The following is a 20,000-nucleotide window of genomic DNA, read 5'->3' on the forward strand; positions in this document are numbered from 1 at the left end:
ACAACTATACCCCACTAAGAGTCTACGTACCGAATTTCAACTTTCTAGGACATACCGTTCTTGAGTTATGCGACATATATCCGCACATACGTACATACAGACGTCACGAGAAAACGCATTGTTACTAACTCGGGAATCGTCAAAATGGATATTTCGCTTGTCTATACGTTTTTAGGCACTTATCCACGTGTGGTCGAGTCGAAAAAAAAACTCAACATTTATTCGGAAGTGAGTAAAATGAAAATTAAGGTCGATTTTTGAGTGATAATTTTATCGCGAATACAATACTTCTTTTTTTTGTAAAAGGAAGTAAAAAAAGGAAGCTTAATATCGTCATCTTACCCCGCCTTCCCATATCTGTAAACGCTTTTCAAGATTATAGCAGTACAACAGTACACCCGGCATTTTAGTGTAAAACTCTTGCTATAGATCTGATTTTCACTAATTACTTGGATCATGTGTGCAACAAGAAGACATGTTTAATTCTTCCCAAAAAATTATGGTTTTGAGCCAAGTCGATAATTATGGAGTGATGATAAGAATTTACTCGTAAGGACTGTTATGATCAAGATCTCCCTCGCTCGAAATAAAATTATCGCTCCTCAAGAGACTTGGTTTGAATATTGAATAGTAAACGAAAAACAAACCTGTGTCGCATAGAATAATTTACTTTAATCGAAATAATGTTCAACTTCAATTTCGCAATGTCGTGAAAGCAATGATTATTTTATATTTATCAACCTATTTTTTTCATATTAAATACATAAGTTAATGAAAATGCATTTGTACTGAGAGATTTAGCATAGTGCCACACAATGCACATTTTAATGAAAAAGGTTTCTAATATTGATTAGTTGTTATGATCTTTTTTTTTTAGACAAATATTGAATAATGCCTGGGAAATGAAATATAATTAATTTGTATCAAAATTTAGTTTTTTTTTTTTTTTTTTTTTGTCAAAACAAAGAGTGAACATAAAAAATCTGAACCACATGTTATGTGTTGGTAACTCTTACTGCAAACTCATTCCTAAATATATTGGATATAATAAGTTCAAAGGTATTAAGAATCCTTTTTTCCTTCAGACATTTCTACGACATTGTGCGTAAAGCAGTTTTCTATAATGCAAAACTTTAAGCACATTTCTAACTTACAAAATGTTTAACCCAAAATTTTCCCAATATTTAGAACTGCAATTGTACCTAAAATGTACATTTAAAAAAAAAAAAAAGATTTTTGGAAGCACTGAACGACTAAGTATTACTAAATTTACAGCTAAAGTATTTCCCTTTTTTCTTAATGTTATAAAGATTTTAAAGAAGAATGATCGAAAAAAGCATTACCATTTTAAGATTAATTCATTAATATGATTTTTAAAGTTGTACATAATGTCGCTAAAAAAAAAAAAAAGTTAAATTGAAGATCGTCTGCTTTTAGAGAGCTGCCATTCTAGCAATAAAATCTTTACTTACGACCTCGCATGTTCCGCTGAATCATCATTCCGTAAGAGCCCCTTTTGATAACTAATGCAAGTTTAATAAGTCGTCTGCTTTTAGTGTTTGCGCAGGGGGATAGTACGATGAATGTTCTAGAGTCGGATTTGGTTTAAACCTCGAGGGAGTGAATGGGAAAATGAAATCATAAAGTTATATAGAATTTTAGCTTTGAATACAGTCGTCACCGTCTGTATCAAAAGCTTTCAAAATGCTCTGGAGATTTCATGTCTTAGAAGAGTATTTTTCGTCGAAACGTTTGTGTAAAAGACTGACAGTGGAAGTATGTAATGATGAATTTAATTTACTCTGTGTAAAAGTTTTATTTCTTCAGGTATTTTAAAGTTTTTAAAAAATTTCTGCACTTGTTAAAAACAAACTTCGTTACCAGTTTTTTTTTTTTTTTTTTTTTGCAGGACTTATGGTATGTGATATGCATGTCTAAGTTCCTTAAAATCATTAAAAAAATTTTGCATACAGTTATTCAGAATATATTCTCCACAAAAAATTCGTTATAGAATATAGAAGTTATGAAATATTTTCTTATTTTACACAAGATATATAACGTTCTGCTTTAACAATAATTACTTTGTAAATGATTTTATATGTGTAGTCATTTTTTGTAGGGGAACACGGGGGAAAAATGAAATGGTAAAATTTTACCCTGCTTTTAGCTTCACCTATCTGGTATTATTTTAACTATGCAGAACTATATGTATTCTATTCCAGTCAGAAAAAAATACCGCCGAAGATTAAAGAGTCTGGTAACACAGGAAACTTTAAAAAATTGATACTCATATTGTAATACTTTGTTGTAAGTCAAAAATTATTTTTTTACTATAAAATGATAAAATTCTTGTTATTAACATTTTAAATACTAATTGAGAAATCCTAATATTCAATTCAGCAAAAATTTAGTTAATATTGAGCTTATTTGTATCTATACATATAATAAAATAAGATGTTTGTGTGTGTGTGTGTGGCGCGCATCCCGGGAAAACGGTAAGGCCTAGGAGGATGAAATTTGGTATACAGGTGTAGTTTTTGCTGAAGTTGTGCACCTCGGGCTTCGATTTTTGATATTTTAACTAGAAAAAAAGTTATTTAATGTTTTATGTGATTTTTAGCACTTTTTAGCACTTTAACCTCACAGACCCCGAACCAATCGCGCCAGACAAATATTTTTGGTACTATAGTGTCGGAAATTTAATTTTAAATATGATGAACAAAAAAATTTTGAAGATAGAGCAATTTTTGTATTTTTTATGAATTTTTGAAAAAACCTTTTATTTGCATGTTTTTCTGGGTTTTATTTTTTTCTAATATCATCCTGCGAGAAGCATCAAAGCCTCATTTCTGAAATTTAAGTTGGTAATAGTAAAAACATTTCGCCCTCTTCAGAAGAAAAAAGTTCTTAAAAATACGCAATAGTTTTTTTTTTACAATTTTTTTAATGCTGAACACATCATGTCCTTTCACGCATCAGTCGAAAAAAGCGTTCTTCAATCTTTTATGCCTGTGACGTCACTACTTGGGTTTCGATTCGATATTTACGATGGAATCTTAATCGCAAGCAATGTTAATCTTTTTTTTTTTTTACTATATAGCTTACTTCTACATTTTCTGACGTGATGACCACGTGTTTTTTCGGCAGCGCTTGCTTTTTTTCTTTCCTTTTTTTTTTTTTTTTTTTTATTTAGGGATTGCATTTATTTCTTTTTCCATCCCCTCCCCCCAAGCTGGACCTTTCGCTGTATCTATATTACGTTACATTTCATAGTTGTGCGCATTAATTCAATAAAAAGAGCGAGATATTTTTTATCTTTGTCAAACGCTACTTTTTGCACACTACGGGGAATTTGAGCTTTTTTTTTTTTTTTTTTTTTTTTTTTTTTGCTCTACTTAAATAAAAAAAAAAGCGGTTTTTTTGAGTGTTCTTTGTTTTTATTAGGAAATGGGTGAGGAGGTCAAAATAAATAGAGATGGATAAGAAAATGTAGAGATAGATTGTAAAGGTAGATAGCCGCCGAAGGCGGCAATCTTGGCGTAAAAATGTGAATGGCACAAAAAAAAGATAGAGATGGATTGATTAATACTGCTGCCAAATTTATTTAAACAACCGCCGAAGGCGGCAAACTTGAAGTAAAAAGGTAAATGACAAGTTAGCCAAACAGCCGCCGTAGGTGGCTGCTTGCACATTGGATGTCAATGCCCCCCTCCCTCCCCCACATATACCATGACTTTGAAAAAACAATGCTTTCACATAAAAGTGGAAGTGCATTTTGTTATTTTTCGACCAAATTTGCATGAAGAGTACGTCGTTTGTGTCTCCCCTCCCCCTCCTTTAAAAATATTCCAAACGACGAAACTGGAGACAGATCTAGAAAATATTTTATTCTAATTATCAATTATATAGATAGATATAGATTGATTGACACCGCCACGAAATTTATTTAAGCAGCCGCCGAAGGCGGCACCCCTGGCGTAAAAAGGCGAATGGCGTAAAAAGGCGGACCAGCTGGTCGCCGCAGGCGGCTAGTTTTAAATAAACTAGTCGACCCGTGCGGAACTCCGCATTGTGCTTCGAATCGTTTCATGTGGCATTATGCCCTTTGAAAGTTTCAAAGAAAGAACATTAAGAAGAAGAATCGAAAAAAGTGAACGGATTAAAGTAATCGGAAAAAAGTAAACCCACAAGAGAATGCATTTAATTTGAAAACATCAACAACAAAAACCTCGGTAAGTACAACGTTGTGATAATGAGATCATCTCTCACTTTCAGGTATTACGTATTTTCAATGTAAACATAAATTTCATTAAGAGTGTGACTGAGCTACTCGTGAAAAAGCAGTAATTGTGCTTGTGAGAAAACGGGTTGTGGCAAATACAGTCCTGCCTATGTGAGCCTCTGACGGAAAAAAAAGAAACATTAAAGCGACATTTATTGGCACGGATTCGAACTGGCGCCATTCTAATTAACAGCACGACACTCCAACCAACCGAGCAGTTGCGCATTCGTTTTCAAATGCTATTCATTGAAGCAATGTGTAATAAAAAACAGCCAGAAAAGCTTTTTGAAACTATAAATAAAAAGACCATGCGTCTATGTTTTGTCATAAGACAGCATGACACGCTTTTAAATGATTCGTAAATCATGGGATTTGATTAAGAAGTGAAGAAGATCTCGCGTAGCAATTGAAACAAACGTTATAGAGATATAATAAATTAGAAAAAAATGAGTGTTTTTATTTTTGAAATTTGATACAATTTCCCATAGCAGGCTGCCTTAATCGTTATGGCTTTGATGCCAACAGATGTTTTGCTTTTAATCGAACACTTAAAATTCTAAACCAAAACCAGTTGAACTGAGTCTGTTTTTTACGTGTAAATTTTCGAACGTAGACAAAATGCATTTTTTTTTTCCGCCGAAAGCAGAGGAGTAGAAAATTATTTCTTACTAATTAAGTTGATAATAATTTTAATGTTTTACATAGTATTCGAATAAATAGTTAAAGACATCAAATACACCGCCAGCTCAGTCAATTCCAGCCGAAGACTGAGCTGACGGTGTATTTCATGTATTTCTGCCTTAGCCATAGCTATAGGGCGGTAACTTACTAAATAGTTAAAAGTTTACTGGGTGAAACTCGTAATTCCCGTTTGGCGTAGTATTTTTTCATTTTTACACAAGGTCGAACACTGCTATTAGAAAAATCTACATTCTAGCATACAATGAAAAAGTTTTTCTGCACAAAAAGGATTCCCTTAACGTCTGAATTTTTAAATCTAATACTTTTTTATGCTTGCATTATGCTTAGTCCCCTGAACGGAGTCGAGCTTTAAAAAAATAACTAACACCCTTCGATTAATATTCAACTTATCTGAATAATAACTATAGCCTGCATAAAGGAGTGCATAAGAACTACAGGCTGCAACAAGAAGGGGCGCTTCCGAAAAATTGATTTTAGACCGTTAGTATATATTTTGTCATTAGCCGGCCCAATAAGCTTTATATTGAGGGGGTACTTTCTTCAAGAAATAAGAAAGATCTCGCATAGTGACAGAAAAATAATCCACTGAAATAATATGTAAGATAAAATATTGGAGAGTTTTTATTTTTGAAAATTTATACAATTTGTTATCGCAGGCTGCTTGGACCGTTATGGTTTAGATGGCAGCACGTGTTCATCATTTAACCGAACGGTTAAAATACAAAATCAGTTGAACTAAGTTCGTTTTTTAAGCGTACCTTTTCGAATGTAGTAAAAATGTGACTGGCTATTTGTCTTTTGCCGAAAGAAGAAAAAAAAATTATATTTTACCCATCAAGTTGTTAGTAGTTTTAATGTTTTGCTTCGTATTCTAAAAAATATTCATTGTTTAACTAAATGAAAAGCGTAATTTCAATTTGGGGTAGTATTTTTTAAATTTATACAAAGGGTCAAAAACTGTCATTAGAAAAATCTACATTTCTGTAAACGATTATTTTTTTTTCTGAACTAAAAATTATTCCATTGTAGTCTGAAATCTTAAACCTGATACTTATATTTTCGTTTATATTATGCTTTAGATTTCTGACCGGATCCAAAGCTTTAAAAAAAAGCTTACACAAAAAACTAATTTAGCTACAGGATACATCAAGTTTTCGTAACACCTTGGAGCGTTTCTATCTCATTTAGTTTATTGCCTAACTTGTGTTATTTACTGTTTTTAAGTAACGCGTGATATTTGTCTAAGTTTATGCTGCTGATCGTCCGAGCTGGGCCCGAACACTCATTCTTCTGGTTACCAGTCTAACGCTCTGCCGATCGAGCTATTCAGCTCTGTCGGTCACACTGCAAGTTAGACTTATAAACTTAACCGAAAACCTCAGTTCGTTCCTTTAAAATAGGTTTTTTTGAGATAAAAAACAACTTTTAGACCGTTGGTCTATTTTTTGTCATTAGCCAGCTCGATTAGCTTTAAAATGAGGGGTAAACCAAAGAAATCGATCAAGAAATAATTAAGATCTCGCGTAGGAACAAGAAACAGGCTACAAGAAATAATATATAAGGATTGTACAATTTCTAAAGTACATACGGGGCAAAGTGGATGGGGCAAAGTGAAATAGTTTGTTTCATTTACTCACTCAATCATTTACTATAAATTACTTACGTTTGCATTTATTAATTAGTTCATTTACCTTCCTTCATTTCGTAAGTCACTTATTTATTCATTCATTCACTTATTTTTATTCATTTGTTATTTTACTCGCTCATTTATTTTTCTTCGCATATTAATTTATTTATTCATTTAATTATTTGTTTATTGCTTCATTATATTTTCAATTGTTAATTGAACTTTTTATTTACTGATTCTTTTGATCAAAAACATGTTTTGTAATTGAGTAGAAAATATTTCGTAAGTTTCGTTTATTTTTCACTTTGCCCCATGAAAAAAAAAGTGAAAATTTTCTCCTTTTTGTTCAAGACTCAAATTTACTGCCAAAACTTAAAAATACTGTTTCAACGCAAGTTTTGTAATAAAATACTATGTTCTTTCTTTATGTACTGTAATTTTCAAAATGAATTTCCGATTTGTTCATTTTGAAAAAAACTCATTCATCTTAACTATTTAACTTTGCCCCACATTCCCCTACATAAAATTGATTATATGAGAAAACATCTTTTAAACAAAGGAGAAAAACTTTTTTTTCTGTATTGGAATCAATTTTATGGGAAGTTATTTTTTTAAGGATCTACTTAAGGATCATTCCACGTCAAATCACCTAAATTAAATAGTCGGCCGTGTCGTCATGTCTCCGATTTTTTCCATTATTTTTTTACAAATAGATATCTATGAGAAAAGCCCAAATTAATTTTTTAAGATTTTTTGAATAAAAATTACGCTTTGGAGAATTTTTTCAAAAATTCGATTTTTGATCATTTTTCAAAGTCACCGTTTTGCCATGAATTCAGAAAATCTCTCTAAATTTTTTTATTTTTCAACCAATTGAGATGAACTTGGTATCAATTTCAAGCTAATATTTTTCTCTTTTAGTGTGAACGACAGAAAGTATTCTATGAACAGTTGGGTGTTGCCACTCTTTATCTTCAGTCAGTTTTTATGTTTTTTCAATTGGGAGATTAAATAAGTTATATCTCCGGAGTACCTACTACGATCTGCAGCAAATTGTTTTCGTAGCATATTTAAATCATTCTCTTGCTATGTAGAAAAAATAGAAGAGTGTTTTCGTTGTTTTAAAGTAAAAAAAAATAAAGTTTGTTTTGCAGAAAATACAAGTTTTCTATTACTTTAAATCCCTTTTAAGCTTAAAAAAGGTCCAAAAACTTTTCAGAACGATTAATGCTGGACTCTCAATGGATTTGTATCAATAGTTAATCGCTAAAAAGTTGTTTACTTTTGAAAAGAATTGTGCAAAAACCTCCGTTTCAGACTTCGCAAAAATAAAAAAAACACTTTTGATAGAAAATGTACTAATTATTAAGAATAATAATTTGAAGAATAGTATAAAAATATTACTAAAGGCATTATTTAGCTTTTTTTTTTGACAGTAAAAGATGGGGGGGGGGAGAAGAATTACTATTGAAAAGTTTTCATAGCTTAAATTTTTTGGAACACGTACCTAACACCTGACAATGATCTTCCGCTCTTACAATGCTCATGCAATACGCATCATTCTTCTTTCGCTTTGAAAGTTAATCGACACATAGCTTTCGTCGATTATAAAATGTGAAATGAAAGGCCTGCTTGTGCGGACGGCACTTTTTTTTTTTTTTTTTAAATTTACTATTTCCTTTGTGTCAGAAGAAGAAAAAGTCAGAATTTCTATCAATAAGTTTCAAAGAGGTTTCAAAATATACTTCAATCAGCAAAAATAATCTTCTTCAGAGAAATCTAGAATTGTGGAGTACTTACTGCAAGTGTGGAAGTTCATTGTCAGGTGTAACGTAATCCAAACAATATTAAGCTAAGAAAAGTTTTCAACAGTATTTTTTTTTCCTATCCTTTAATGTAAAAAAAAAATCCATTTAAACTATTTTTATACTATTCTTCAACTTATTATTCTTATTATTTAATACACTTTCAAATTACACTGTTTTTTTTTTTTTTTTTTTTTTTTTTTTTTTTTTTTTGCGAAGTCTGAAACGGAGGTTTTTGCACAATTCTTTTCAAAAGTAAACAACTTTTTAGCGATTAACTATAGATACAAATCCACTGAGAGTCCAGTATTAATCGTTCTGAAAAGTTTTTGGACTTTTTTAAGCTTAAAAGGGATTTAAAGTAATAGAAAATTTGTATTTTCTGCAAAATAAACTTTATTTTTTTTTACTTTAAAACAACGAAAACACCCTTCTACTTTTTTCTGCCTATCAGGGAATGATTTGAATATGCTACGAAAAAAATTGATGCAGATCGTAGTAGGTACTCCGGAGATATAACTTATTTAATCTTCCATTTGAAAAAACATAAAAACTGACTGAAGATAAAGAGTGGAAACACCCAACTGTTCATAGAATACTTTCTGTCGTTCACACTGAGAGAGAAAAATATTAGCTTGAAATTGGTACCAAATTCAGCTTAATTGGTTGAAAAATAAAGAAATTAGAGCGATTTTCTGAATTCATGCCAAAACGGTGACTCTGAAAAATGATCAAAAATCGAATCTTTAAAAAAATTCTCCAAAGCGTAATTTTTATTCAAAAAATCTTTAAAAATTAATTTGGGCACATGGCATTAGGCGATTTGACGTGAAATGACCCTTAAGTAATTTTGAACTTTAAGCTAGGGGTCTGGATCTGTACACCATCCCATTTCTTACGTTACAATTTTTTTTTTTTTTTTTTTTGAACTTAATCTAAAAGTAGTTTCCAGAAATCGCTACAAATTTCTACTTTTTTTGTATCGAACTACTCTTTACTAACTTTTTTTTTTCAAGCAGTGCGCTGCACTACACAATCTTAAAAAATGTAGCTACTACAGTCGTATCGCTACTTGTAGTGCGCTAAATTCCGACCACTGATGATACATGGAAAAGCAGTCACCAATTTATGACATTAGTTCAGTCTGCGTTGAAATTAACATCGATTTGCTATAAAAAACGCAAATGAATCGTTTATTAACATTAGTTTGTGCTTGATTTGTATTTCGTAACTGTAGGCAGCTGCCTTGCGCGAAGAGTACTTCGGCAGTGAAACGATATGTACAGCAAAAAAATGCTCCAATTCTAAATTATCCCCGCACATCCTTATGTACAGCTTTTTGCGCGCTTGTATTTTATTTTTCTTTTAATGCATGTATATTTCGTGATTCTTTTTTAAATTTCATCTATCAACAAGGTCATCTTAACCTTTTCACTTTTCCCCACATTCCCCTACTTTGTAAGAGTCAAAATGATTCTGAAATGTGTGCAATGAATGAATAAAGTAATGCTGTGACCAGAAGTACGCCTCTAGAAGCGTCACACGCTTTGAAAATCGGAAATACACTTCAAACATTTAGTCAAACGTATTTCCAAAATTTTTATTTTTACCGAAGATTAAACATGATGGCAAGAAGTTCCGTCCACATAACTAAACGAATCTACTGTCCCGTATACCAACATCGATTTTCAAGTATCTAATCAAGATTCGGTAAATTAGTTAAAACAGTAAATTATGTCAAACACACCTTTTTATCATTTTAAGCTGATTTCTAGAAACAAAATATGCCTTGCTCATCTGATAAAATAGCCGTAAACGTACCAAAAGTCTAGTAAAGTCTACGTACCAAATTTCAACTTCTTAGGACATACTATTTTTGAGTTATGCGAGATACATACGCACATACACACATTCGCAAATGCACGTACATACTGACGTCATGAGAAAACTCGTTGTAATTATTTCGGGCATCGTGAAAATGGATATTTCGGGCGTCTATACGTTCTTAGGTCTACATCCATGTGCGATTGGGTTGGAAAAAAAACTCAATATTCATTCGGAGGTGTGAAAAATGGAAATTAAGGCCGATTATTGGATGAAAATTTTTTCGCGAATACAATACTTCTTTTACTTCGCAAAAGGAAGCAAAAATGGTTTTATTTTATTTTTCATATTTGAGTTTTTCAGGTTTTTATTACTGCAGGCTGAAATACAAATGGAAGTCTGATGATTAATAATGTTTTTTTAAGCTTGGTATCAAATATCAATTTTACTTCTGAGTTATACTGAGAGACTATTTTTAAATAACATGTGAGGTAATCGTGTAACAGAGCTGAAAATTTTATTAACTATTTTTGTGCTAAAAACAAACTCCAAATCACAACACGCACCGCAAAAGCAACACAGTAATTATAGAAATAACCATTTTCTCTTTTGTTAAACAAACTAAATAATACATTCTTTCGAGGTAATTCGATTTAATTATACAGAAAAAGTTTTTGTGTAAGATGCAATTTTCTCTAACAAATTCAGATGTGAAATTTTTTATCTAATATTTGAATAATTCTTTCTAATTAAGTAACAGACAATAAATTTCTAATTTAATTTACAAGATTTATCATTCGCATTTATATTTTGATTTTTCAAAAAGCAGTACCAAATAGGAAATGCAATTACATCTGTAGTTCTCTTTCCACAAGCTGAAGAGAACGGGAAATGCTTGGATAAAAGATACGACGCTTTATTTACCTTTAATTGTTATTAGTTTAACATTTCTAAGCAGAACGCAATTGCATAATTATGTTAAATTTTACTTAGCGAATTATAAAAGAAGTTCTTCATACAGAGATTTCTTCCATACAGAGCAGAAAATTACAGTAAGAATTATAACTCGATTTACAATTCCAAACGGAGATATTTTCTAAAAGTGTAAAAAAAAAAAAAATGTCAAGTGACGTAATTGATATTTACTCCATTGCTTAATTTTCTGATATTAAACAGCTGACACATTTTCTTATTTTTCTATTTGTTCTCCAAATCAGCAAAAGAAAAACTTATTTTTTCTCGTACAATCATTTAAGTATCGTGAGTTTTTGATTTTTTAGTACATAAAAGCAAAACCATTTATTTAGCGAACAGTTTGACTTTCTACAAGAAGTTTCACTAAAACATTTCTCGTCATCTCAGATTATTTTGAAAAGTTCGAACAATTAGTTTTTTTTTTCTTTTTTTTTAATTTTTTATTGGAATTTTGTAAAATGAATCTACAGACCCCATGAGCCGGGTAGCTTAGTCCACCTCGCGGGGCGCATTGGACAGCATTAGGAAACAACTTCTGTCATAACTTCAGGGATAAAAATTATTCAATGCTGTAACTTACTTATTTTATTTTGTGCGTAAATTTAAAAAAAAAAAAGTGTGGCAAAATCAAAAATTTGGAGATAACCAGTATACAAGGTAGGTGAACCTCTCCTCTGTCTTAGGGCAAGAGATTGTACTAGTAGCCCTGGTAGATGCTGCTGTACAGCATGATTTAGAAAAAAATTTCAATGAAAGCCTACCTAGGATCTGATCTTTAAACGCGTTTTACTCGAAACTTAAAATAGTCCACTTCCATCCTTTGCTTCTCACTGCCTCATATATGAAAAAGCCAGACAATTTGCTCCGCCCTTAAAGTGGTGACTTTATCACGGAACCAAGAAAACCAAATACAGTAAAACCTGTAAAGTTGACCACCTTCGTAAGTTGACCACCTGTCTATGTTGACCGCTTTTGTCTGGAACGGAATTAGTCCTATCTTATATAATGAAGGAAAACCTCTGTAACTTGACCACCTCTCTATCTTGACCACCTGTCTATCTTGACCACTAATGAACACCAAATTTGGTTTGGAGTATTGTAAAAAACCCTTTGTAAGTTGACCACTTGGTTTATTTTTCAAAATTTTATTTAGCAAATTATTTTTTTTATTATTATTTATTTTTATAGCTTTCCAAGAATATTTTTGATGTCAGACCAGCATTTTACCAACTAAATGAAACAGCAGCATAACTAAACCTCCTTTTGAGTTTGAGTAGATCATCATGGAATTGTGAATGTATATGAGAAAAAAATAAAGCGAAAAATTTGTAATTTTTGATTAGCTATGAATTTTTAGGAACTATCAATATCAAATGAGTAACTTTTCATAAACAATAAGACTTTTTTTTTTGATCAATTTACTGAAATTTTAAATTTGCATGGCACATTATATGTCATTCTGGGAAAATAATCTCTAAAAATATTTAAATAACATTTTTAATTATTGTTTCAAAGTAATGTTAAGCAATGAAAGTGAGTTGAACGGAAAGAGTAAGTGTCAATTAGTCAAAAAATGAATACATGGTGCAAGAAACGACAAAAAAAAAAGAAAAATCATTACCCCCTTTATAAGTTGACCACCTGTCTAAGTTGACCACCAAAGTACTGCACCGCAAGTGGTCAACTTACACAGGTTTCACTGTATCTACCTCTTGCAACTTGGGTATACCAAATTTTGCTTTTTCCTGTATGAATAGGACGTCAATGACACTAAGATTAATTTCATCAAAGCAAGAAAAATGTCAAACATCTACAATTAGTTCCATCTAGTGCAAACTAGGCTTTTTAGAAAACTTTGTGCAGGCAATTGATAAAGTTGGTGATTAATTTCAATATTTAAAACACAAGTTTTCTCATGTTAGCCAGACGAGAATTAACTTTAAACGTGTTCAAAGTTGTTAATTTTAAAGGCAATCATAAAGCACTTAACTATCGTTAAATTATGGCTTACCTCTTGAAAGCATATATAAAACAAGTGTGTCATATGTCTCCAAAGATACTTTAAAGACGACCGTCGGAACTTCTTCCCAGAGAATCTCGGTTTGCTCAGTGACGAGCGTGGGAGAACTTAATTGAAGATATTTCTGTCAAAGAAATTAGAAACCAAGGACAATGCACTGAACGAATTCCTCCCCAATTCTTGTTGGACATTAAAGAGAGACGATTTTGAGGTCAAATACTTAATAAAATCAACGCCTGTGAAGTTTTAGGTTTTTCCTTTACATTAATCGTGAATGTACATATTTCTCTTATAATGCAATTGTAGGTTACAAGACATCTCTGGGTGATGGAGAAAAACTGCTTACATATTTGAATTCAGCGCCACATTTTACACATAGGTTAGGTATTTCTCCCCATGTAATAGAAAAGAAAAGCTTTTTTTTTTCAGACCAGCGTAATTACACTTTGCTGCAAAAAAAAAACCCTTCAAAATGCTTGTCTACATCCTTGCTGATTCTTATGTGAAATGACATCCTGGATCCAAGTGTAATCACTGTTTTCCCCCCATCATGGTTCAGTTTTTGGAAATGACCCCCAAAAGGCAGTGGCGTACATAGCCCTCCCCCCCCCCCCCCGCAACCCACGCGGAAAGGAGTGGGCGCAAGAGATATGAGAGCGCACGCTCTGAAAAAGTAAAAGTATGTTAAAATTCAAAAATTTGTTTTTTTTTTCCTAATTCAATGTAATTTTGAAATGAACTTGATAATTATAAGTATTAATTTTTTTTTCATTGTAGTCTTTTGTCTTTTTATTTAATTTTTTGCCATAAATCTAAGTTAGAGTACACTTATGAATCTTATTTGGGGAGAGAGAGGCGCACCAAAGTCTATGTACGCTACTGGCTAGAAAGCTGAAAAGTTCAAAAGAATGAACATTTGGAGCAAATCGGGAGATTCATAGGGGTATTTCTCCCTAAAATATTTTTTAAATCATCAAAACCGAGCTTTTTCTTCTGAGGGTTTGTTTTTGTAAAAAATCACTTATTTTTTAGTATAAAACCAGAGTAAAGGACGCACTTCTATGAGTTCCATGTCCAAAAAATGTTTTAAGCCGTAAAAATAATTTTTAAAAATATTGGAAGCATCGTGTTTTGCAGAGCCGGGGTTGCATCGCAGATCTTGCGATATTTCTAAATGCAAAATGCGATGTTTCCTATGCTTTTTTTTTCATTATTTTTTTCCCAACCTTAAAACTTTTCCGGACAGGGTGCTCCTTGCAGTGAGTCCTATACTCCGCTTCTATGCCAAAAAATTAGTGACAAAAAAGATAGGTTTTAATGATTTTCAAAATATTCTACGCGGGAAGTACCCTTCATTAGTCTCCCGACTTGCTGTAAATGTTCATACTTTTGACCTTCGCACCTCTCTAGCCTCTCAGAAAGGGTTTAATGGCACTCCCTTTCCCTCTAAACAAAAATAAGTGCTATTAAACTGTCGGAAAAACTAAAAAGAATGAGCGGTGGGGGGGGGGGTCACAATATTGGTCACTGTGATAGGCATTGTACAAGTGAACCTAGAAAAAACTATGAATTCACAAAAACGAGAAAAAAAAATTACCAAAACGTGGGAACTGATGAGGGAAAACGGTGGTCATATTTGGATTCAGGAAGCATTTTACATAAGATTCAGTAAAAGTTTTTTATTCTGAGTATGTCTTTATAAAAAAGTTTTTGTAACATAGGATAGGGAAAGAGTGGGTACAGTGAAACACAAAAATTCCTTTATCATTAAAAAAACACAGAAATTAAATTCTTTCAAATTTTACAATATTGGTCACTGTAATAGGTATTGTACAAGTGAACCTAGAAAAAACTGTGAATTCACAAAAATGAGAGAAAAAAATTACCAAAACGTGGGACGTTATGAGGGAAAACGGTAGTCGTATTTGGATTCAGGAAGCGTTTTACATAAGAATCAGCAAAAGTTTTTTTTAAGGGCAATTTTTTTTTTTTTTTTTTTTTTTTTTTTTTTTTTTTGAGCAATCATGATTGCTCATTGTTCTCACTTGACTTTTGATGTCCTATCATTTTATTTTCCCACCGCCACCCTCTGCAGCATCACCGTCGACCGGGTCCTCACGATGCTGCTCAGTCTCCAGGTTGCGTCAATATCCTACACTTACACGCATACACACGCGCACGTACAAACAAACACATACACACACCTACACATATACACACGCATACATACAGACAAACACATACACACACAAACACATACACACATATACACCTACACACACATACACATACATACACACAACTACTCACACATTCATGTATACATACAGACACCTACACACACACACAAAAACATACACACACACATACACACAACTACCCACACATTCATGTCTGCACACAGACACAAACACATATGCCAACACACACATACACATACCCCCACACACACATTCATACACACAACTACCCACACACTTATGCCAGCACACAGACACAAACACACATGCCTTCACACACATACACGTACCCTCTACACACAAACACACATACCCTCACACACAAACACACACGCCTACATACACACACTCGTGATTGCGAAAAACATAATTTGAATTCAAGATGTCAAAATTCAAATTATTATTATTTTTTGAGCAATCACGATTGCTTATTGCTTTTATTTGACTGTTTTGATGTCCTATGATTTTATTTTCCCACCAGCACCCTCTGCCAGCATCACCGTCGACCGGGTCCTCACGATGCTGCTCCTCTAGCGAAAGCCGTCTCCAGGTTGCATCCATGTCCTACACACACGCGCATACATACACACACACACACACGCACACACACACACAAACACATACACACGCCTACACACAAGCACATATACACACGCATACATACAGACACCTACACACTACTACCCACACACTCATGCCCGCACACTGACACAAACACACACGCCTACATACACACACACACTAGTGATTGTGAAAAACATAATTTGAATTCCAGATGTCAAATTTTATTTTTTTTTTATTTTTTTATTTTATTTTTTATTTTATTTATTTTTTTTTTTTTTTTGCCTTTTTGTGTTATTGATTTAAAATCTGACTCGAATTTACTCTTTTTGGTACAATACTGGAACAGAGTGAATAAACTAGTAAATATAACGTCATAAACCTTCTGCTAATGATTTAAATAACCGCATGCAAACCAACTGCCTCAAATTTCCATCTCTTCTAATCTTAAAATCTGACTCGCAAATACTCCTCCTGCTGACTCCTCAACTTGTCGTGTCCTCTGCGACAAGCTCATCGGGGTTGCTCGGGGACAGAACGCATTCAAACGAACATCATGCTTTCATTCATAAATAATGCGCAGACGTTCGCTGCATTAATCGAATGCGTTCTGGCACCTCATAGAGACCACATATCGCTTGCTAACTGCGCCCGAGCATCCCGGCCGATCCCCTAGTGGGATGCCCCCCCCCCCCCTCTTCCGGGCTCATTAAAAATGCATTCTCTCGAATAAAGTGGAACTGACTCAGAGGAGGCTCGGTGTCGATCGAGGCTGCGGTTATTGATGGAATGTTTTCAGTTTCGTGTTAAATAGCTCGGCGATGTGTTCGAAAAACTTTTCCGAAGCTTGTGATTACTTATGAGCAGTGATGGAACTTCAAATACAAAATGTCAAATTTGGTCGGTACGAGGCATCAAATATTTCGATTTATATATATTTTGAGCCTTTTTTACATTTTACTTATTACCAATATTTCGGTAAAAATGTAGTGTGTGAAAAAATTAGCTTGTTTCTGACAAGTACAACTAGGTACGTATTCATGCTATTTTTTATTCATACAAAAATAAAAGCAATTAATTGCACTATTTTCAAAGTTCCATAATACATAAAGCAATAAAAAAATTAAATTATCTGTGCGGTGAAAATGTGCACAGTTTTAATATTGAAAAAAAAATCTTAAGATGCGAAAAGATTTATCTTCATCAGAAAAAAATGACATAAAGTATTTGATAAACAAATAAATAAATGATTCTGCAATAGAATAACGATATTTATTGTTAAAACTAAATTATTTTTAATTCTCACACGATATTTTCAACAGTTCATTACTTGGTTGATATGAACTATTTGTCTCTTTATTATGATAAAGGGACGTCAAAACGGAGCAGAATTGTAGCTTCTGTAGTGCGCATTAAGTAACTTTAGGGTAAGGTCGCCATATTTTGTCCCCCTTAAGCTTTTTGACCTCTGATTAGCATATTTTACGATCAATTAATCCAAACAAATTAGTATATTACTACCAACTAACCATGGTGTTTAAGCTGAAATACAAAAAACGCGATTGGTTTTCCATTGAAAAAAAAATATTTAAAATTGCACTTTTACCAGGTTAAAAAAAAAATTGTTTCGCCCCCCTTCTCCCCCCATCCAATACACATACTAAAGGTTATGATGAAGGATTAAAAACCTGGTAATAGTAATAAATACGGATTAAGAATGGGGTTGTTTCCTTCAGTCAAAAGTAGTACTTTTAGTCACTGAAACTGATAGAATAAGCAAAAAAATAAATAACATGGACCCAGAAAATTCTTTTATTTTCCCAACAGTTATTTTTTAATTTTTTTTAAATGCCCGATTTTAAAACAAGGCGTGGTCTTGCTGAAGTCACAAATGATGCTCTTTGACGCATCTTTGTACCGCGTTTCCACGTTATGATAATCAAGAAGCGAATTAAAATTGCGCTCTACGCTTGCTATAAACCATATCGTTGCCAATGCACGTGTAGTGAAGATGCGAATTAATTATTTTGCTATGTGAATGGCAACACAGAATGGCATTTCATCATTTGTGATGTCATCGGCAATAAATGCAAACAATGAAAGCGTACCGATTTAAGTATTTTTTTTTAATATTAAACTTAAACAAATTATTTAAAAAATGGTCAGATCCTATGTTTTTAAGCATGCTCTTTCAGAAAAAAATACTTTTAAAATTTGGGAAACGACCCCATTTCATTTTTTAAAAACATCGCGAATTGTGTATTTTTTTACAAAACAATTAACAAAACTGAAACCGATTTTCCAAGTTTCCAAACAAGCGTCACAACTTTTTTTTTTTTTCTATTCTTCGCCCCGGAGCACATTTTGTGTTGACCACGAGATAAATTGAGGGCAATGTACCTATATTTCTCTAAGTGTGTCTTAAAAACGTTTTTGTTACATAGGATAGGGGAAGAGTGGGTACAGTGAGACACGAAAATTCAATTTAATTTTTTATCACCCAAAACATAGAAATTAAATTCTTTCAAATCCTCATATAAATAATAGCCGATGATCGAGTAACCGGCGTGTTTCAACAATGAAACTCGCGCCACGGCATGATAATTTGATAATATGTTTTGGTAATGTTTAACATGCAGGGAAAGGCTTTAGTGTGACAAGGCTCAACTGGATCCGGTCACCTTAACTGTTTTACTGGTAAGACTGTGTCATTTCAGGAGAATGAATAAACGAAAACAATGAACGCTACCTACTGGAGTTTATGGTTAATACACTGGAGTCAGGGTTACTATTTCAACTATCAAAATATCACCAAACAGGCAATGGCTTCGTTCAAATATAGAAGAGTAAAAGCAATTTTCACCCGTCATACCTTGACGGGTGACTTTCGAGTGGTACAATATTTGTCACTGTGATAGGCATCATACGAGTTAACCTAGAAAAAACTATGAATTCACAAAAACGAGAAAAATATATATATAAACGAAATGCAGTTTTTGTCTCACTCTTTCCCTGGTAAGTGGGACCAGTGAAACACAGATTTTTTGAATTAATGAACTTTGAAAAAATCTCAGTTTACCTGGGAAAATATGAATGACTGTTCCCGTTTCCTTTTTTTCTATGAGCTTCTGCCTTTGGCGAAAGATAAATTTAATATTAAATAGCAATAAAAGTAATAATTTCCTTCAAGTATCATTATTTTGTCTATGCAGGGCTTTCAAATTCAATTTATTATTAGTTGCATTAATAGGCTAGTTGTAATTAAATGTAATTGGATGAATAACTTCTCCACTTTTAACATAAAAATGCCCTGGGGGCAGTGAGCAACAAGTAAATGGTGTCTCACTGTCCTTTACTCACTGTTCTTTCTTTGCAAAATATAAACTCAATGGCTGCCATTCTCAGACAAAGAAAATAAACAACATCATTCAACTGCTAAAATAAACGTTAATTAATAAGCTAATGTAATATTAATAACACCAGTTTGTAAAGTTCATCTAACACTTTAGAAACAGTGCAACAAACAATAGATATAATTTTATTTTTGCAGCTCGTGCTTTATTACAAAGAGGAAAATTGATGTAGGGTTATACTTTCAATGCACAAATTTTCTTGAGAGCATTTAGTGCCGATTTTTAATAAGAATTAATTTATCGGTAAGATTTCAAGCAATTTATTCTTTCCTTAAAGAATTGTGGTTTGTAATTTAGCCTTTTCCCTAGTCCACCAATTATAATTGTTTGCTTATGAAAAAATTATTGATAAGTAAAAAAAAAATCATTTCTACTGATGCGTTATTGCCAAGATAGTGTCATTAGTTATGCAAAAGCATGATTCAAATTACTTGCACAAAATGCGTAAAAATTCTGCTCATCAAGGACTATCGGTTCGAACAATTCCGCGGTTCCGTTGCGTCATTTCAGAAAAGGGGACCTTTTAGAGTGTCACAACGTGTGTCTAAACT

This window comes from Uloborus diversus, chromosome 9, assembly GCF_026930045.1.
Source record: "Uloborus diversus isolate 005 chromosome 9, Udiv.v.3.1, whole genome shotgun sequence".
NCBI lineage: Eukaryota > Metazoa > Arthropoda > Arachnida > Araneae > Uloboridae > Uloborus > Uloborus diversus.